This window comes from Artemia franciscana, chromosome 11 (assembly GCF_032884065.1).
Source record: "Artemia franciscana chromosome 11, ASM3288406v1, whole genome shotgun sequence".
Taxonomy (NCBI): domain Eukaryota; kingdom Metazoa; phylum Arthropoda; class Branchiopoda; order Anostraca; family Artemiidae; genus Artemia; species Artemia franciscana.
The window spans coordinates 37585590-37608681 of NC_088873.1; the positions used below are offsets into that span (position 1 = coordinate 37585590).

Below are 23092 nucleotides of genomic sequence, written 5' to 3' on the forward strand. Positions count from 1 at the left end.
CAAGAAACTGATATATAGGCTAATTTGGGCTGTATATTTGTATACTAAGAGGTTGGGGGTAAACTGGAAGACTTTCGAGAATGATAGTATAAGCCTAGGAACCCAGCCATCCATAAAAAAAACATCTAAATATAACATTCATTTGTATCACAAATGAACTTTACCCCCCAACAGCATGATGTGAAAATGTAGGTTGTAGTTGTGAGAAGTTCGACTCTTTCTCACAACCCTAGCGTAAAGAGCGAGGCGTTGAGGAGGGGACAGCTCCTTTCATATATCGAATAATTTCTGTTTGTTTAAGTTTTAATGTCGCTCCTTACTGGCAGTTAAAAAAACTTCTTTTTTTTTTAATTTAATTTCTGACCGTTTTTGAATTAATGCAGGTTCTGATTTTTGACTCGCCGTACATGAATAATTAGAACGAAATTTGCATATTAATTTTACTTATTCTTGGCTAAATGGCTCTCTCAAAATTTTAATCGGACGAGAAAGAAAAGATGTAGGGGTGGGGGCCTAGTTGCCCTCCAATTTTTTGGCTACTTAAAATGGCCACTAGAACTTTTGATTTTATTTACGAACGTTTTATTAGTAATAGGTATAAGTCACATACGAATTAACTTAAGTAACGAACTTCTATATTGCTATATTTTAATTACTTATATGAGGGGGTTTGCTCCCTCATCAGTACATCGGTCTTTATGCTAAAGTTCGAATTTCGCTCCAATTCTTTAAGAATGACCCTTGAATCACAAGGTTTTAATTAGAATAAATACCTCTTATAAAAGTACTAAAAAAAAACTTTAGCGTAAAGAGCGATGTATCGTCATATATGTAACAATTTCTGTTCGTTTTTAGTTTTAATATTGCTCCTTACCTTTAGTTGAAAAACTTGTGAGTTTTTTATTTAATTTCATTTTTAAATAATGCTGGGAAATCCGTGCCCCCTTCATGGAAAATTCTCTTTCCTTCTGAAAAATTCCTTTAAGGAAAGATCCTACCACGTAACCTTTTCCCCCCGACCGCCCCCACCGGAAAAAAAAATCCCTCCTTGAAAATGTCTGTATACTTCCCAGTAACCAATATTATATGTAATAATGGCCAGAGTTCACAACTTGCAGCCCTTCCCGTGGGACTGTGGGAAATCAAGTCATCCTCAAAGACATAGATATTAGATTTTTCGACTAGGCTATGTTGAACAAAATGAGTCTCTCAAAATTTTGATCGGGTGACCTTGGGAAAAAATGAGCAAGGGAGGGGGCCTAGTTGCTCCTCAATTGGTCACTTAAAAAGGGTACTAGAACTTAATTTTCGTTTGAATGAGCCTTCTCGCGATATTCTAGGACCACTGTGTCGATACGATCACTCCTTAAAAAAACAGCAAATTAACACGGATCCAAGATCTTTCTTCTGGCAAAAAATACAAGATTCCACATTTTTGCAGATATGAGCTTAGAACCTCTACAATAAGATTATCTGATATGCTGAATCTGATGGTGTGATTTTCATTAAGATTCTGTGACTTTTAGGGGATGCTTCCACCTTTTTTTCAAAAATAAGGCAAATATCCTCAGGCTTGTAACTTTCGATGGGTCAGACTAAACTTGACGAAACTTACATATTTGAAATCAGCATAAAAATCCAATTCTTTTGGTGTATCTACTGGGATCCAAAATCCGTTTTTTAGGGTTTCGGTTACTATTGAGCTGGGTCACTCCTTACTTACTGTTCGTTTTTCTACGGACTGTTTGATTTTATTTATTACTACATATACGTGGGGTTCACTCTCTCGTCAATACCGCGCTCTTTACGCTAAAGTTCGAATTTTTTTCTAATTCTTTAATACTGATCCCTGAATCACAAAGGCCGTTTAATTATAATGAATTTGAAAGTACTAAAAAGTTTTAGCGTAAAGAGCGAGGTATTGACGAGGGGGTGAACCCGCTCATATATGTAATAATTTCTGTTCGTTTCAAGTTTTATTGTTTTTCCTTACTTTCAGTTGAAAAACTTATTTTTTTTATTTAATTGTTTTCTAAATAATGCTGGGAAATATGGCACCCCTTCATGGAAAAATTATCTTCATACACATGGAACTTCATATAACATACACATGGAAAAAAATCCCCCTGAAGACGTCTGTATACTTCCCAATAACCAATACTATATGTAAACAATGGGCAAAGTTCATAACTTGCAGCCCTTTCCCTGGGGACTGTGGGGGATTAAGTCATCCTCAAAGACATAGTTATTAGACTTTTTGACTATGCTGAACAAAATGGCTGTCTCAAAGTTTTGATGTGGTGAATTTGGGGAAAAAATGAGCATGGAAGGGGACCTAGTTGCTCTCCGATTTTTTTGGTCACTTAAAAAGAATACTAGAACTTTTAATTTCCGTTCAAATAAGCCATCTTGGATATTCTGGGACCACTTGGTTGATACGATCACTCCTAAAAAAAAAAAAAAAAAAAAAAAAAAAAAAAAAAAAAAAAAAAAAAAACACGGATCCATGATCTTTTTTCTGGCAAAAAATACCAAATTCCATATTTTTGCTGATAGGAGCTTCAAACCTATACAATAGGGTTCTCTGATATGCTAAATATGATGGTGTGATTTTTATTAAGCTTCTATGACTTTTAGGAGGGATCCTCCTTTTTTCAAAAATAAGGCAAATTTTCTCAGGCTCTTCACCTTTGATTGGTAAGACTAAAATTGATGAAACTTATATATTTGAAATTAGCATAAAAATTTGATTTTTTTAATGTGTCCGTTGGTATCAAAATTCTATTTTTTTTAGAGTTTCGACTATTACTGAGCCAGGTTGCTCATTACTTACATTTCGTTGCCACGAACTGTTTGAAACTGGGTTTTTCTAGTCTTGACCCGACGAAATTTAGGTTTACATCGATTCGAATATTGGATCAAAATATTATTTGAAACGATTTTGAAAACTGGATAACAACGGATGGAAACATGATAATTTGATTAATAGAGAATTTTATGTTTAAATTATATTTAAGAAAATTTAAATTATATGTTTATTTGTTGTTGTCAAGGCCGTATCTAGGGGGGCTAGGGGTTAGGGGGTTTTACTCTCCCCCCAAAAATGTTTGTCTGGCTCGTAAAAACGTAACAATAATGTATATAAATAAATATCTTATGTGTTTTGAGATTTTTGTACCCCCCTCCCCCTGAAAAATTCTGACCCTTCCCCCACCTGGAAAAACTCTGAATACGACCCTGGCTGTTGTTCATCTCATGACGCGTCTTAAAACGCGTTGATAGATTCTAGACTCCATGAAGTTCACGTTTTGCCTGAGTGACTACTGCAGAGTTGTGAATCTAATAATTATTAAAAATGTTGTGGATTTCTGATGTTTTAATGTTTTCTTTTATTTACTATTTCAATTCCCAGGGCTATATCTTAGATCATAAAGGGTCTGGGTGTATTTTCAGAAAATTCACCATGATGTTTGGAAAGTGCAAAAAACAATTACTACTACTTTTGTTTTATTGTTGTTCCTTCAGAAAAGCCGCTAAACTATAATTGTACATGAATTTGTGAGAACAGTTGGAAAAATATAACATCAAAAAAAGTATTTAAAATTGTGGGAGAAAATAGAGGGAAAACTAAACAATTATTAATAGAAACTTTCATAAAGCAAGAGTTACATTACTATAGCAATTTTTTGCAGTCTGTTGCTGAAAAGGACTATGTCTGGCCCCCTTAGAAGGGGGGGGGGTCTTTTATAACGGCGCCAACCATTATATTAGGAAATTGTGGAATCGAAAATCGAATGGCATTATTCTTTTTTCTTTGTCATTATAGTGTTGTCTTCAGAAGAGCCCATAGAACGAGATCCGAATGTTACCAAAACCATGCTTCTTTTCCTTTGTGTATTTTGAATATACCACTACTACTACTAACAGTTCACCGCAGCACCAAGTCATCTGAGCCCAACACAGCTACGTACACTCCTCCTCCATCACAATCTATTCGAAGTTTCCCTCCCAGGATGTTCTAATTTCCTCTAAATCTTCCTTTTGAATATGTTGTGTATCATACTGTTTCAACATTTAAAATTACGAAGTTGGCCTGGTATTCCACTAAAATGGTATTTGTAGCCCCTCACCCCGATAAACAGTTTTTCAGAATGTGCATATCACACGTGAGGAAGGGGGGAGGGTAGTTATTGAGGTTCTATGCAAGAAAAAGTCGAAGACCATACTACAGACAATAAGAAACAAATGTCTGAGTTTATTTAAAGAATCCTAGAAATTTTAAGCCTTGCAATTTTTTCTTACGAAGATTTTTTTTTAATTCTTAGCCTGTATCAATTTTAAGCAAAAGTCGTATAAAGCTAGATTAAATATTAATATATTTTTACAAGAGAGATCTTCAATCTATTTTTGAAACAGTAAATCAGAATCGGTCTTTTTTTTAACACGCGAAACAAAATGGAATTTGAAAACACCTGTGGAGAATCAAACAGTTCATGGTAACGAAATGTAATTAAGGAGCGACCCGGCTCAATAGTAACTGAAAATTTAAAAAAAACGGAATTTTGGTACCAATAGATATACCAAAAGAATTGGATTTTTATGCTGATTTCAAATATATAAGTTTCTTAAGTTAAAACATACCCATTAAAGGTTAAGAGCCTGAGAAAATCTGCCTTATTTTTGAAAAAGGGGGGACAAATTCTAAAATTCATACATTCTTAAGAAAAATTACCTTTAGATTCAGCGTATCAGAGAACCACATTGTAGAGGTTTCGAGCTTCTATCTGCAAAAATGTGGAATTTTGTATTTTTTGCCATAAAAAAGATCATGGATGCATGTTTATTTGTTTGTTTTTTTCCCCAGAAGTGGTCGTATCGACCCATTAGTCCTAGAATATCGCGAGAGGGCTCGTTCAAACGGAAATTAAAATTCTAGTGCCCTTTTTAAGTGACCAAAAAGATTGGAGGGTAGCTTGGTCCCCTCCCCCATGCATTTTTCTCCAAAATTGTCCGATCATAATTTTAAGACACCCATTTTGTTTGTCATAGTTGAAAGGCCCATTAACTTCCTTTGGATATAATATAACAACCCCCACACAGCCCCTGGGGAAAGGTCTCAAAGTTATGAAAATTGCCCATTGTTTACGCATAGTATTTTTTGTTGGGAAGCACGCATAAATTTTTGGGTGGGAAGACGAATTTTCTGCTGTTTTTTTTTACGGGGGAACTTTCCAGGGGGTGAACTGGTCAAAAGAAATTATACTCCAGGGGAATTTGCCAGAATTCCTGTGCTAAATTCTTTTTATATTTCTTGCTTTCTCTTTGCCATCTCAATTTTACGCGTGGAATTGCTTAGGGTAATTGCATGGATAAATTTTCACCGGGATTGAATTATCTAGAGGATATATCCGTGGGGAGGGTATTTCTTATTGAAGATTCTTTAAAAAACGATCAGAAATCAAATAAAAAAGACAAAAAAAAGTAAGTTTTTGCCTCGACCGAGATCCGTTGATTTTTGAACGGAAGTCATGGCCAATTGACGAAAAAAGCCAAGACAAATTGTCCAGGTTAATTTTACCCCTTGGATGGCCGTTGTTACTGTCTCCCATTTATGCTCCATGCAAACGTGTCTTTTTACAATGACGAACTAGAGTCGTACCGGTTGGAGGTTCTCGCTGGGGAACAATCGCAGGTTGACTACAAGTTGACTTGGATGAAAATTTTCCTCTCATGCATATCACTCCACAATGCTGAACTAGAGTCAACCTGTTGAGTGTCTAACGTGTTAATTCACGGCGAGTGAGACAATATATTGTAAAATTTGACAATGAATATAAATGGAAATAAGAGTCCAATTCAAAGCCTACAAGGGCCTCCTACAATTTGCCTCGACTCTTATACAAGTGAACTTGCATTTATACACCAAGAGATTTGTTAAAAAAACTTGTTCTTTTTATTTAATACTTATTAAAGATGAGGTTCCAGATGCCACAATATTTTGAAAGGGTGGTAAGAATGGCATTTTGGAATGGGACAAGGAGGGCATTGGACCCTTTCTATTACATCAGAAGTTAAGGAGACAGAAGGGTCAGAAGCATTTCCTATTTTTTGATTCCAATGAGTCCCTCTCAGGCCCTGTGTAACCTAACTTGCTGCCGCCGTGTTCCCCCTTGTTTCCCTAAGTAAAATCTGCTGTACTCCTATGCAGGACAGTGGCTTTTCACCGACTTGAAATTCTGCTCTGTTGCGCGAATAAAGCTCCCAGGATTAGATATACAATGTGATTTTGGGGTGCATCAAGGTATTTTTCAAGCTTCTACCTCCAACCCTTCGGAACGCTGACTTCTCACAAACTTATAAGAAATTGTGCTTGAAACATGACGCTTGGAGAAACCCCGTGCATAGCTGAAATACTGCTGTCACTGTATCAAAGTTGTGCCTTTTATGTGGAACATCTGCTTTTTGCTGACTTGGAAATTTATTGTTCATCCAGAACACTTTATATAAATTTTGATTACATACAATTATAAATTTATATACAGTGTTCTAGAATGTAGCATCCAGGATTAGACCTGATATCTTAACTTAAAGTATCGGTAGACACTTTTAAAGATTATATACAGTTATATACAGATAATATACAGTTGTAAATTTATATACAGTGTTCCAGAATTATGCATACAGGGTTAGACCTGATGTCTGAATTTAAAGTATTGGTAGGCACTTTTAAAGAGTATATACAGATTATACACAGTTATAAATTTATATACAGTGTTCCAAAATGAGGTATCCATGATTAGAACTGATGTCTGAATTTAAAGTATTGGTAGGCATTTTTAAGGCCTCTGCCCCTAAAAGGGGCACTTCGGTGCCATGTCTCAAATAGAAAAGCTAGGGCTAGTGGCCTGTGAAAACTTTTTAGAGAGATGTTTAATGACTCATTTGAAGATATTGCTCATATCTACGTGCTTTTTACCGATTATACCATCCTTAAGTGCCATATAGCACTAAAAACGGCACTTTTGGTGCCATTTCTTAAGTAGAAAAGCTTGGAAGTATAAAATGGTACTATTGTAATAATTATGGTCCAAAACCTTAAAAGGGAAGTTTACAAAAAACCTTCTGTACACTTACTCTCCCAGCCCCCTTAGTAAGTTTCACTAGTAAACTTAGTAAGTTTCAATCCCCTATCAACTCTTTGTCTTTAACACGGTCAGCCAGCGTTGAGGCTTGCAAAATGATTTTTAAGATATCGAATTTTCTTAATAGGAAAAAGTTCATCAAATAACCGTAATTGGGTTCCGAAATTGCAAATGAATATTCCTTGACTTACCCCCTCCCCCTGTTCGCAAAAGTTCAGCTTCACCAAGTATAGTCTAGTGCTTTCACTCTTTACAAATTAACTCAATGTTTTATAATAGCCTTCACAAATGTGTTTGCTGATTAAGGTACAATAACTACGCTTTTGGTGATGACATGCCATAGTCCCTGGAAAAAGGGTTGTAAATTACGCAATTATGGTGCTAATACAACCAATAGATTAAACTCTACTATCAGCTGCCGTTGTTCGGTTATTAGGGCGTTAAACTTTGAATCAGAACGTCAAGGGTTCAATTTTTGATCGAGAATTTTTTTTAATCATGGTTTTGTGCCTTATATATGATGATTTTTCTGATAATTCACTATTTTTGTAAATTTGATGCACTTATTTTTTAACTTGTCAAGCATTTTCATTCATAAGGGAATGGAGTTCATTCAGTTTCATGGTTTTCAACTACATTCCTAATAGACTCCAAATTTTATACCCCAATCTCTTTCCATTTGGGATTGTAGAAGTGATGACATGTGGTTCTGGAGCCACTCAAAGTTGTATATACTAAATGATTACTTATTATCATATTTGCTTGTTCATATGATTTACTTGTTTTTACTATTTAATAGACAGATAAAACTATTTGTAATGGACATAGAGAAATCATAGTACTAAAAACTTATTTGCATTTTTTGTAGGATATTTTTTTAGTTGTCAGGTTTTTTTCTTGTTTATTGCTATGTCTGAAGTTGTCCACACATGTATGTCTAAAGTTTTTTGGTGTGTATCAGGGGGGGGGGGATGTTTAGTGAAATAAGCTAGACATACGAACATTTTGCTTAGGTTTTGAGAACGTTAAAAATCTTCTTTAGAAAAATAGATACTCTTTCCCAACTATCGAGGTTCCCCACCTTCAAAGTTTTTTCAACTGAAAGTAAGGAGCAACATTAAAACTTAAAAAGAACTGAAATTATTCCATATATGAGGGTGCTGCCCCCCCCAAAAAAAAATAAATAAAAATATCTTTACAGTGTTGCTTCTGCATTAAATTTAGATCAAATACGAGCAAAGATTAACTTCAAAAAACTTTTTTTTCTGAGGGAAATAAAGAGCGAAGTTTTAACTTAAAACGAACAAAAATTATTGCTTCACTGTCTTTCCAACGTGTATCAATAAAACTAGTACACATGAATCAACCAATTATATTTCCCTATGTTTGTAGGGCTATAGAAAACTTGCGCTTTACTGAAAACACAAAACAATATAGGATTTTTGTACAGTAAACGCAAACCGATTAAGGATACTTTACAGTTGAACATCTTTTTCGTTTAATTTGGTATCACTTTTGCACAATGGTTCAGTCCAATGATTGGCTTTCATTTTGGTTCTGAAAAGGACATTTTGTGATTAGTTTGCAGACAAGTTCGAAGTGAAGCCGCCATGATTGCATTAGGACTATTGATTTTGTGAATCTTTATCATAGCTTGAAATTTTCTGCTGTATACAGAGAAATAACTGGATTTTCAGAGTTCATGTTATGGCTTATTCGATTGATAAGCCATTCGAGTAATACTAAAGCGTATTTCATACAATTTAAAATTGTATATTACTCACTATGGATATTGTAGCTGGTGAGACCAAAATGTTACCTGATAAAGCAGTCCATTATTTTCTTTCGTTTTTTTATGCTTAAGTTTTTAATGTTATTTTAATCGTATATTGAAAGTTGCTGATATCACAGCTGGTGTAAGACTGAAAAAGTTTTATAGATTAGTTTGTTGTTGTCAGGCTACGTACTCAGATTTGACTCTTAAACCAATATTCTTGTGTTCTCGGCATTTGTATTTTGAGTAAAGTGAGCAATTCTAAGAAACATAGGGAAACGTAATTAGTTGGTTTATTTATATCTACTTTAATTGATGCATGTTAGATAGACTGTGAAGCAATAATTTTAAGTTTCAACTTCGCTCTTTACTTCCCTCCGAAAAACTTAGTTTTTCTTAATTAATTCTGTTGAAAACGATACGTATATTAAATAGTGTGGTTTTTAACTACCTCGTCAAAAACAAGAAAAAAAAAATATAATAACTGAGATTATTGGAAAGCACCAATGAAAACAACTGCTTGTTTATGCAACTACATAGCATAGAAGTTCCGGTAATTTTTGGTTCCTCAATTTTGTAGCATAAGATATAAAATGTTTAAAATATCGTTCGTTTTTCGTAAAGCGTAAATAACGCTCTGGCCCTTAGAAGGTTTACGGGACGTAAACTGTTTAAAGTAATTTCTGCTCGTTACAAGTTTGAATTAATTTTTCGTTTCAATTTTTGTTCGTTTTGGGTTTCACTTATTCATCAATAGTAATTTCTGTTCATTTAAGTTTATTTCTAATCGTAATAGCTTTTTATGGCCCTTTACTTTCCTTTGATTTTTTTTGGATTTTTTTTTTGTTTTTAGTTACCATAGTTTTATTGTTTGTTAATACTAGGCACATTAAAAAAAAAAATCTGCTTAATTATTAAAAATATTGGGTTGTAATTTAAACTTTGGAAAAATTTAGACATTCAGTCAAAGTTTTTAGTCAGTAGTAGCTTTGTGCTGTGTATTTGTAATAGTATTTTTACCATAGAATTTCAGGGGAATGGTGAAGGGACTTGTTATTCACTTTGATCCCCATTCTGTGGGCACCGCGAATATTCACGCGCCTTATTCCACCAGATTATTAAAATAATTTTTACTTTATATTCGGTTCTATCAGTTCGGTTATTTAAATAAATGCGGGACAAGGTTATATATTGATATTATTGAAAGAATTCTGGTATATTAAAAAAAGAAGGCAAATCAATAGTTCGTTACGAAGCAGTACAACCAAATTTTTGTTCTTGGGTCCTAGTTGAGTTTCTCTTGGTCCTGAAACTTTAATTGAAGTGTCTGTATGATCTGAAATCTTAAAACAAATTCTCTTACAAAATTATTGTCATCATTAAGCCCTTCTTCCTCCTTTCTATATACCCTAAGAGCTTAATGCCGATCGGATAAAAAACATTGCTTGGCCAGTTATGGAGTTCGGCAAGCCCATATAGGCCTTTTTTTTCTTTTTCTATGATTTTTCCGTCTTAGGTCTGTTTGGCCCTGTCCTAGTAAGTTAATAACCGATCGGAGACAAAGCAAATTTGGGACTATTTTGAGGGACACGAATCAATGCAACAATTTTTCTATATTTAGTATAACAATATTGTATAACATATTAAAAAATGTATAACAATTTTTTCTATATTGTTATTAGTTTTAATTTTTTCAATAATGTTGTCAATTTTTTCTATATTCACCTTTTTCATTTTGTGTTCATTGAGGTTCCATTGTCTTTATCTTCATGTCCTGCAAATCTAAGCCAATAAGAGAAGACGCAATTTGTTGGCCTAGTTTTAGGTCACATATCAATGCAACCAATCTTCAGGATAATTTTATTTACATTGAGTCCTATCGGATTCTGTCTATATGCCTGTAAATGTGTGTTTCAATCCTATCAGAGACGAAACAGAATATGGGCCAATTCTCGAGAGTCAAGAACCACCACGTTTATATAATGAGGAAAGCGAAATGAAATAATGTGGCATAAAATTGTCAAAATATCGTACCTGCAATATTTCTGGAATTACTAGCGCAATCAAGTTGAATCTTTCAGGCAGTTTTAAGGGGGCCAAGTGGATCTAAATTGGGGATTGAGCTGAAACTTTTGGAGTGTTTGGGGAGGGAGGAGATAAGAGACCTTCATACCACGTGTTTTTGAAGGATTAAATGTCGGGGCGAAAAAGGCCCCGACATTTATTTATTTTAGGAGGATGAGGAGACTCGATATATTATGCTTGGCGAAAGGGACAAGGGTGAAAAAATATATTTGCCTCTCAATGGCTCGTACAAAAAAGGGCCTACAAATTTTTTTGAAAGGTTTAAATTTACACCCGTATGTTATCGGATCAAAATAATCGTTAAGCACAGACGAAAAAAAAAAAAAAAAAAAAAAAGACTGTTTTACCAGAGAGTGGCCCAAAAACACTTTTTCCGATCACCTAAGACTCGTAGTACTTTTTATTCACCCATGTTACTTGACTTAAAATCTTCTCGATCATTCGACTAAAAGACTTCAAATACACAAACGCAGGAACTAACTTTGGTTAAAATGTAAAACTTTTGACATATCTAAATTTTATTCTTTTATTAAATATTAGTATGTTTTATGTGACCAGTTTTTCTTTTTTTTTTGTGTAACCGAATTCATGGCGCCAGGCTGCTAGAAACTTTGGCCCTGATATTTCATTAGTCCATCAATTACCTGGGTTTGCTCCCTAGAATTGTAGTTACTGAACTTCCCTTTAAAGGAATCAACAGACCGGTTTTCGGGGATAATGACTAACGGTAGACCATTCCAAATAGGGATGGAGCTTCTTACGCTGCTGTTCTTCAAGTACTCGGTGCGGAGTGTCTCCTCTTGTCGATAAGCCGATCGTACCGTGAAAGGTCAACCAAGTGTAGTTCTCATGCTCTTTAATACAAGTTTTTTGCTATTACTACTGATAGTTTTGCTAAATTTCTTTGCTAATACTGCTAATAATTTCATACTACTTCTACTAACACCTCACTTTTCAGCACCAATCCGCCTGAGGCCAACACAGCTGCGCGCACGCTCCTCTTCCATCCCACTCGATTCGAAATTTCCTTCGTTATACCCTCCCAAGAAGTTTAAATTTCTTATAAATCCTTTCTTACGACCTCTTCACATCTCATCCGTAGACTATCAGCTTTTCTTTTGTTCCTAGACGTATGGCCTGGCAATCTGTCTGTCTTCAATCCCAAAATGTGTCTTAGCCATCTAAACCTTCCCCTCATTAATAGCCATGTAAAATGGGATAGAACCGCATTCTTCGAAGAGTTTACTGTTTGAAAATACGGTCAGTCAGACGGGTACTCGAAAGAATCCGCAGACAATTCTTCAGGAAAACATTTAACAAACCCTCCTCCGTCTTCCGAAGTACTTATGTTTCAGAACCATACTTGACTTTTGTCATCACTGAAGCTTCCAATATTCTAATTTTAGCTTCTAATATTCTAATTTTGATTCACAGACTAATAAAAATATTAGCATTCTTTATGTGACAAGTTTAATCAAATATAGCTCTATTGCCGATTTTAGGCAGTGCAATAGCGATACCTAAGTAAAGAGCGATGTGGGCGCAATGTATCACTACTGTCGTTTTTTTCTCACCAAGGCATTTCGTATGAAAAGAATTATTTTAAAATCTTCGGAAGACGCTCTCTCGACTGGAATTTGAAAGTTCTGGTGCCCTTTTTAAGAGTCATAAGATTGGAGGGTAGCCACCCTTACCCCCTACACTCATGTATTCCCCCAAAGACACCTGATCAAAATTTTGAGATATCCATCTTGTTCAGTATAGTTCTGAGGTGCGAATATTATGTCTTGGGATGACACCCCCCCCACAGCCTTTGAGACAAGGACTGTAAGGTATACAATCCACTCATTGTTTAAATGTAGTATGTCTTATCTGGAAAGGGGGGGGGGGCATTTTTGACCTTTTGTGTCCAAAAAGGTCAAAGCTATTCAGGTGAAACTTCCAGGGAATGTTGAGGAGAGTGTTGAACTAAACCAAAATAACATGTACTTGCGGGATGTCAAAAGGTTGCATCTCAGGAATGACTTGTTGTAGCTTTCAGGAAATAATGAAGAGGACGATCAATTGACGAAAAGGCATATATGTGTGCGACGTTACTGCTACTATTACTCCTACCACAACCACGACTACTAATGCAATTATAAGTACTATTTCCAAGCTGACTACTTCTAATGCTGAAGATATTTTGGTGAAAGTCACAGGAAATTTTGAGGGGAAAGTTGAAATTGATCAAAACACACCATAAGCATATTGATTGTCAAAAAGTCACATCAGCAATGTCTTGGGAACAACTTAGCGCACTAAACTGAAACTACCAGGTCATGATGAGGCCGAGGAAGAAGTTTAACTGACCGATAGGCAGTATGTACATACTACTACCGGTAATAATGTTACTATTGCTACCACTGCAACTACTACTGCTACTACTCCTACTACACTTGATATAATTACTATTTAGGCTATGGGTACGACTTTGAAAATCGTAGGAAATGTTGAGGGGGAAGTTGAACTAAATTAAAACACACCGTGTATAATATATGTTGCCAAAAGAGTGAATCAGCAATATCTTTGGAACGGCGTAGAATATTAAGTTCAAACTTCCAGGGCATGATGAGAGGGATGTTCAACTAACCAAAAGGCAATATGTGTATGCTACTACAGCTACTACTGTTACTACTTCTGCTAATCTACTACTACTATTGCTACTACAACTAAGTTTGAGGATATGGAGGTGAAAATTTCAGGGAATGTCGGAAGGGAAGTTGAACTATTTAAAAGCACACTGTGCGCATGCTGGTTGTCAAAAGGGCGTATCGGTTGTATCTTAGGAACAACTTGGAAGTTGAAACTCGTGTGGGGGATGCTGATCTAACAAAAAGGCAATATTTGTATGCTACTGCTATTACTACTACCAATACTGCTACTAAAGCTGAGGGTATTGAGGTGAAAATTCCAGGGAATGTTGAGAGGATTTGCACTAAACCAATACATACTATGGTCATGCAGGTTGTCAAAAAGAACTATTAGCTATGTCCAAGGAACTGTTTAGAATATTAAATTGAAACTTTCAGCGTGTACCGAGGAAAATGTCGGAAAAAAACAAAAATGCTATGTGCATATTGCTACTACTGCTGCCGCTTCCGAAGCTAAAGGTATTAAGTGTGAAACTTTCAGGGAATGTTTAGGAGGACTGTGAACTAAATACAAACACACTATGCATGCAGCAAGGGGCATGTTCATTGCCAAAAGGGTGCACCAGCAGTATCTCAGGAACTGTGTAGACCATTTAGTTGAAACTTTTAGGGAATGTTGAGGCAGATTTTGAAGTAACTAAAAGGCACTATGTTCATGTTATCACTATTACTAATATCATAATGCTACAGAAGCTACTTCTACGAAGACTAAGGGTATTATGGGTGAATTTTTGAAGGATGTTGAACTAGATCAAAATGCACTATGTGCATTTAGGCTGTGAAACGAATCTATCTTCTAATTGTCAGAAGATACGTCACTGAAAAACAGTTTTAATCGTAAGCAGTTGTCGAAATTCAGGCTCGCTGTTGCTGATAATTATCCTTGCCTGTTTGATGAAGCTATGATAGTCCTCGTCCTCTTTACTAGCTCATATCTATATGAGGCCAGATTTTCAGCTAAGCCTTACATTAAAATTAAGTAAAGAAATAAATTGGGTATATCAAACTCACAGCGATTAAAAGTAACTAAGGTTGAAGTTGATGCTGAAACCGTAATGAAGAAAAATTGGAAATAAATACATGCTTCCTATTGAAATAACTTCGCGGAAAAAAACTTGCAGGTGTTGTTATGTAAGCAATAAAAAAAATATTTAGGTTGTGTTTCTTATTTTAACCGTCTTTTATTCCTATTGGCAACATTTTTGATTTTTCTTTGTAAGAACAAATAATTTCCACTACTCACCACTACGGATTTTGAGCGGTACCAGTATTAATGCTCATAACTGCGACCAACTCAATTTTCACTCACAGCCCACTGATGGGCTACTATCCATAGTTAGGGAACAACTGGCTTAGAGTTTTAGGTTTGAATTTTCAGGGCATGTTGACGTTTATGTTCAACTAATAAAACTACAGTTTTTGCATAGTTTATAACTATTACAAGTGGTAGCAGTCCTACTGCTGCTACTGCTATTAGTACTACTATTATTACGGCTAATAGTATTAATGCAGAATTTTCAGGGACTGTTAGTGGGGAGGTTTGGGGCTAAATCGAAACATACTTTGCAAATACAGATTAAAGAAAAGGGAGTATCAGCAATATCTCAGAAACGGCATAAGGTTTTAAGTTGAAACTATCAGACCATGAGGAGGGAACGCTGAATTAGATACAAAAAGGCACAATGTAGATACTGCTACTGCTAATACTGCTACTTCTATCACTAATACTTCTCCCAATGCTCCTACTTACTTCTGATGTCATCACTACTGCTATTGGTAATGCTAAGGGTGTTAGTAAAACTTTCAGGGAAGGTTGAGGGCGGTTTTGAACTGAATTAAAACACACTTTGTATATGTGGGTCATCCAAGGCGCGTATTAGCGATATCCCAGCAACACCTTAGGGTGTCAAGCTGAAACTTCCGGGGCTACCATTGTCACTACCACTTAAAAAAAACTTTTAGGGAAAGTTTGTATTGCTTTGAAACTAAATCAAAAGGCACTATGTGCATGCTGGTTGTCAATAAGGTCCCAGCAATATCTCAATAACGATCGAGGGTATCAAATTGAAACTTTCAGGACTGTTACTACCACTACTTCCGTTCTTACTATTCAGCTAAATCCAATGGGTGTAAGTGCATCCAGGTTTTCAAATTAGCATAGATAAAATCTCATAGGAAAAGGATACGAAATTAAGTGTTATTTTTCAGGGAAAGCTGAGGTGTGAAACCAAATCAAAATTTACTACGTATATCCAGATTTTCAAATGGGTGTATATTATTAAAAAAAATTATTGTCCTATGTATAAATAGTACTTTAAAATAAAAATTTAAAAACGAACATAAATCAATTAAAAAACAACTTTTTCCACTGGTGAAATTTTTCGAAGAAAATTAAACAGCTACATTAAACCAAAGGTGAGCAGAAATAAAGGCAAATAATATTTCTACCGTAAAACTACCGTAAATCACCGCCAATAAATAAATGAAACCCAAACTTACAGAAGTTACATAACTGACTCAGACTCAAAACGAACAGAAACTGAGAAGAGTTAGGGCTGACGCCCCCCTAAAGAGGGGTGGACGCCCTTCTAAGAAAGAAGGGTAGGGCTGACACCCCTCCTGGTATCTAATTAGCATCAGATAATTCGTGTTTTACTAAAAATAAAGTACATTTTAAATGTTTTTCTTTTTTTTAACTTTAAGAAATTCAAAATTACTGAGACTCTCAGGAATAAATATCAGTATCTATATATTAAACCGTCTATCCACATTCATTTATTTCGTTTCCCAGTAATCTTGGTTATGATGGTGATTTTTTAATTTTTATTTCGATATTATGATAAATAAAAACACATAGCTTGAAATACTGTTTTTCATTAAAAAAAACTTTTTTTGGTAAAAAAAGTTGTTGTTTTTTTAGTAAAAAAGTCCTCTTAGTCTCTGCTCGCTGTTAGTTTGAATCAGTTATCTATTGTTATTTCTGTTCGTTTTGGGTTTCATTTATTTATTGGCGGTGATTTACGGTAGTTTTAAGCTAGTTTTTTTTTTGCCTTTATCTTTGCTTATCTTTGGTTTAATGAATCTCTTTAATTTTCTAGGAAAAAAAACTTTTTTGTGGAAAAGGTCTTTTAATTATTTAAAAAAAGGTTGCCGAATTCTATGGAAAACAGAAGAAATAATAGAAAAAATAATCAAGAATCTTTACTCAATAAAAGTTATGTTGCATATCAGTTGAATGAAAGAGAAGTGAAAGGGCACCCTCTGGTTCGACGGTAAAGTTGAGCGACCTTATTGTACAATTATTATTTCAAAGTAAAATTTAGATATGATACCAAAAACTTGTAAAAAACAATTGTAAACATTGGATTTTTATCTTATTAAACAGTTTATTTGTCTGAAATTGTGAATTCTAATTGAATATTATTATTTTTTCTGCATCCAGTTCAATTAAGTTAATACCATGTGTTGTTGTTTTCTGGTCTATCATTTAATACCTCATTTAAGTTGGATATTGCAACATAGCACTGCAGGCTAAACTACCTGTTTCAAATAACGGTTCTAAAATGTCGCAATACTTCATACATTTTATTTTTCTTAATTCTTACAAAGCAAAATTCTTTTGGACACTTACTATTTTGCTAATATTTAATTTGTAAATAATTTTTAAGGATTAACGTTTTAATGTATAAAATAAAGTTACTTAAGTACTTCGCCATTAAAACCTCAAAAAAAGCAGCGTTGACTTGGTTAGATTGGCCTCTGAAGGGCTTATTGACTATACTCCATTGGTTAACATTAAAGCTACTGTTAAGCTGTTCCTTGTATAATTGAGTAAGCCGTTTCGGCCATTGCTTATCATAAGCGAATTAAACTAGGCAACAGGCATACAGTTTTCTGGTTTATATATACATATATATATATAAATATATATATATATATATATATATATATATATATATATATATATATATATATATATATATATATATATATATATATATATATATATAATTTTTCCGTTATTTAGAAGTAAAAATATAAAGAAAATTTTTTTTTTTCAAAATCCAATGGGGACAGCTTTTTTAAGGAAAAAACTAAAACATATATGTTCAAAAGTCTCCCCTGAATTGGTGCCGTGCCCCTGAGTTTGCATTTTCGGAAAAAAGCTTGAAATTGTTGGTCATTGGTAGGCAACAGGCATACAGTTTTCTGGTTATCATATTGAGTATCAAAGAAGAAGACACTTTTGTATTTTGTGTGTAACTCTTCTATTTGGCATAACTTTGAAAGAAAGCGTAAAGTGTTTTGGTTAACGTAATCAAACAGTTCGTGGTAACGAACTGTAGTAAGGAGCGACCCGGCTCAATAGTAACCAAAACTCTAAAAAATTGAATTTTGATATTAATAGCTACATCAAAAGAATTGCATTTTAATGCTGATTTTAAATATATAAGTTTCATCAAGTTTAGTCTTACCCATCAAAAGTTACGAGCCTGAGAAAATTTGCCTTATTTAGGAAAGTAGGGGGAAACACCCCCTAAAAGTCGTAGGATCTTAACGAAAATGACACCGTCAGATTCAGCGTATCAGAGAACCCTACTGTAGGAGTTTCAAGCTCCTATCTACAAAAATGTGGAATTTTGTATTTTTTGCCAGAAGACAAATCACGGGTGCGTGTTTATTTTTTTTATTTTTTTTTCCAGGGGTCATCGTATCGACCAAGTGGTCCTAGAATGTCGCAAGAGGGCTCATTCTAACGGAAATGAAAAGTTCTAGTGCCCTTTTTAAGTGACCAAAAAAATTGGAGGGCATCTAGGCCCCCTCCCACGCTCATTTTTTTTCAAAAGTCAACGGATCAAAATTTTGAGATAGCCATTTTGTTCAGCATAGTCGAAAACCATAATAATTATGTGTTTGGGCATGACTTACTCCCCCAAAATCCCTCGGGGAGGGGCTGCAAGTTACAAACTTCGACCAGTGTTTACATATAGTAATGGTTATTGGGAAGTGTACAGACGTTTTCAGGGGGATTTTATTTTGTTTGGGGGTGGGGCTGAGGAGAGGGGGCTATGTTGGAGGATCTGTCATGGGGGAAGAAAAATTCAATGAAAAGGGCGCAGGATTCTCTAGCATTACTATAAGAAAACAATGAAGAATAAACATGAAAACGTTTTTTCAAATGAAAGGAAGAAGTTGTAAACTTTGAAAGTAGTGAAATGTCGCTCCTTAATATGTTTTAAATCAAAAAATTATTTCGTGATTTTTATCTGCTTTAAATAAGCAATTATGCACTGGGCATTTTATGACCAAAGAGTTTCTTGGGAAAAAAATGACCAAAAGTCGATAGTGCTGCTTTTCACAACAATGTCTACTTTTTGCCTATCTGACCTATATTTCTGTGAAGTGCCTAGGACCCCAAAGTGCTCCTAAAGGAACTAAGCCACATCCTCTCTAAACGGTGTCAAAGGGTCCTGCAGGTTCATAGATGTTCACTTTTACAACAATAGAATTGGGCTAAGCTCTGTCCTACCCTAGCCTCTTTGAAAAAAAAATTAGGAATTTAGCACTCACGCCTGACTCTACCCAAATTATGGTAATATTATAGCAGGGATATCCCTTAAGTATCCCAGAGCCTTTAGAAAATGTTCATCTTGTCTATTCTGCATTTAAATGGAAACTTCGTTATTGTTTCTTTAAGAATATCAAAAATACGGCCCCCATACTATGAGTGGTCTCTTGACTGGGTAGATGTGAACCTACCTGAATCTATATGATTGGAATTTTATGATTTTACTTAAGAGACAAAATAAAAGTCAATAAAACTCTCCAGACAAGAACCATCTAAATGCTATTTTAAGTTAGACTGAGAGTTGATATTGACGCCATTAGTTATTTTAACAGACGAAATTGGTGCAGTCAGGACTAATATTGATGTAAACTTTAAGACGATTGTCTTCAGCTAATTATTAAAACTCGATATGATGTCAAGAATAAGGCTGAAGCTCATAGTCAATTTTGAATCAATATGAGCCTTTTTATTGAAACTAAAAAGGTCTGAAATAGATGGATTCTCAAAATAACATAGTTTTTTATCCATTGTATTTAATGCCATCTATATTTAATGCTTCTGATCTAACTCAAGTCCAAAAATAATATGTAAGCTACAACCGATTAATTAGATTCAGGTAAGGCAATGTATCCTCAATGTCTTGAAAATAAATAGACCCTTCAAGAGATTAAATTGGAATTTCCTTTTGTCAAAGTTTAAATTTGACTTCTAAGTATGTGTTAATATATGTTAATATATACTAATTTATATATTTTGTAGTTTCTACACCTGTTTTAAAATCTATCAAACTAAAAAAATTGGGATCAGCATATAATACTAATTCAAAAAATACCGTTATACCACCTACCGTTATAGTTCGCTCCAGATTACTTTGTGATTGCGACCCTGCCCTACTACTTTGAATGTGATAAGTGTCGCATGGTGTCAGCCCTGAGCCCTTTGTTTTACCTTCTAAAGGTCATTTGTTATTGCTTATCTGATAGTTCTGGTCATACTTTAGTTGGGGAAGCAATATATGTATCAGTCTCGAAACCATGTTTGTACATTTCCCATAACAAAGTTGCGATTAGCAAAAAGCTTTATATAACAATATTGGCAAAATACCATTCTTAAAGGACAAGATTTTGCAAATGCATATCCTTTTCTTATTTGCTCACCTTAGGTTTTAATAAGTTGATTGGGTCGTGAAGTAAGTGACTTCAGCTCTGCACGAATTTGAGCTTGTAGGTTTTAAATTCCATACCAGTTGAAGTTCTGGCTTCAGCAAGTTCAAACTTAAGTTATATCTACCTTTGGGGGACAACCAAAATACCAACATGTAATAGTGCATTATTTCCGCTGCAAAATTTGGTAAGAGAAAATATAATTTTACTTTCAATCTTCACCCCTCTCTCAAGTCAAAATTTGACATTCACTTCGCATCATCAACACACCCTGACTCTCACTTCCCTTGGCGGTTAATTTTTTTTTTCATATGCAGAATTTTTCACTGAATCCTACGGGCATATCCTCTACTGAGGCTGAATCATAATATATTTTGATAAATTTTGATATCTGCTGTGCCTTCGATGGGTGACTGGACCTCTAGTTGAGGGTCATCTGGCAAGTCAAATGCTTCAATTTTGGCTAATAGGACATATAAGCTTACTACTTATGGTTTAGTTGCTTCTATGATTTGCTTGTGATTTGAGGTGCAAGTATGGTTAAGTATTGGCATTGTCGTTTAAATGTTTGAAATTAGCTTGACTTATTGACTAGTTAAATAGATACTGTTTCAGCTCAAATAACCTTGCTGGCTTAACAATTAAGGCTAACTGTTCAAAAAATTACGAGAATATTGGAAAGAAAATAAGCTTTCGTTTGGAAAACTTAGCTTTTGATCCAAATAAACTAATAACATTTAATTGAAATCCAAGTTGACATAAAATAAGTTTTGTTTTATTTTTTCTGCGGGTAACCGAAAGTTGAAAGTACGAAAAAACAACTAGCAAAGAAAAAGAAAGAAAAAACGAAACCAACCAAATCCGTACTTTCTTAGACAAGGCACTTAGGGAACTCAGCATAATTTCATAGTGGAATGAATCCAGACAGTTTCAAACTAGTAATGCAATCTTCAAGGACTTTTCCTGAAAAAGGACACTTTAGATTGTTTTGCTTGTAGTTTGTAAATTTGGTTTTGCGCTGTGACCAAGGGCACCAGCTTGGAAGGGTAAGGGGGCAAACCCGTGGAAACAAAGCCATTAAAAAATATATAAAAACAGAAAAATGACAAATATTCCTATTTAAATCTTTATAAAAACAAAGCTCCTGGTTCCAGCTATTCAGAAATTTCCTTGCAGCGCTCTTGGCTGCAGTCCTTATGTTCTTAGTGTAAGGTTTTTTTTCAGAATTTGATTTCGCTGTAAGTTATTAGAGATTATTGTTTTACTTTTTTTTATTTCCTAGTTCTATTTTTCAGTTGCTATTGGTCCGGGAGGCAGTTATGAAATATCGTATTTTTTTTTTCTTTATTTAGACAGTCATCTGGGCACAAAGGATCTGGGATCATATGGGTCTCTCGCAACTTTGTATGCCTTAATACATCATCAAAGCGAATGCTTTAGTTTTTCTAATGTTTATCCACAAAATGAGCATATTTTTTCATCCTTTTCTCAAGAATTTGTTTTGCTATAGCTTGTTTTAGTTTTTATATTGTTAGTTTTTTTGTTGTATTTTCAGTTGCCATTGGTGCAAGAGGTGGTCGGTCACAAAATATTTGCTTTAGTTCCTATTTAGTACCTTTGGAGACAAGGGATCTGAGATCAAAATGCTCTCCGGTCACCTTTTTTATCTCTTAATATATCATCAAAGCGAGTATTGTAGTTTGTTTTCAAATGTTTTTGTATGAATCAAGCAGATTATTGCATCTTTTTCTCAAGAATTTATTTTTGCTATGACTTGTTTTTTGCATTGTTAGTTCTGATTTTCAGTTGCCGTTGGTGCAAGAGGTGGTCGGTCGTAACTTATCTATTTAGTTTTGTTTAGATAGACTGCTCTGGTTACGGAAGATCTGAGATAAAATTGCTCTCTTGTTATTTTCAATGCCTTAGTACGTCATCGAAGCGAATGCTGTAGTTTTTTCTAATGTTTCTGTATAATCAAGTATATTATGGGAACTTTTTTTTAAGAATTTATTTTGTTTAACTTGTTTCTTATTATGTTACCATTTGAAATTTAGTTTTGATTTGTAATTGTCATTGCTGCAAGAGGTGGTCTGTCATAACATATCTTCTTTAGCTTTGTTTAGATAGACTGCTCTGGAGACAGAAGATCTGAGATCAATTGTTGTCTTACAACATTGTGTGTCGTAATTTATCGTCAAAGTGAACCCGTTGTTTTTTCCTTATACTTCTGTATGTATTAGTACGTTAGTGAAACTTTTTGCAACTCTTTTATATCACGTGTTCAGTACTGAGTTCACGAAGTACTGGACAATCTTCTTAGTACAGATAGCCCTTGAGTTTTTCGTTGGAAGACTATCAATTATAGTTGTGCAACGATTTTCCCATTTTTACGCAATACTTTTTCTTTAAAGAGTTCAAAGTACCTATAAACATAGGAACTCCTTTAAGCACGATTATTTAGGGAGATGTTTTGCTGGTCATCTTCAAATGTAAGTTTAAAAGCGGCGCCAATGAATGACTTCAACATCGTTTCAAAAGAATAGATGCTCTGAGTGTGTCCCGGAAGAAATTTTGTTAATAGTAATTGATTTTAATAAATAATTAATATGTAGGTAATTTGTAATAGTTATTAACAATTTTTATTATTGTTTCCATTGCAGAACACC

The 23092-nt window shown here is 34.5% G+C and overlaps 1 protein-coding gene across 1 annotated transcript in view; it reads left to right on the forward strand.

The window, feature by feature from the left end:
- Window positions 1–23092, forward strand: part of LOC136033175 (tigger transposable element-derived protein 7-like) — a 69282-nt gene that overhangs the window by 479 nt on the left and 45711 nt on the right. The gene's annotated exons all lie outside the window — the stretch shown is intronic.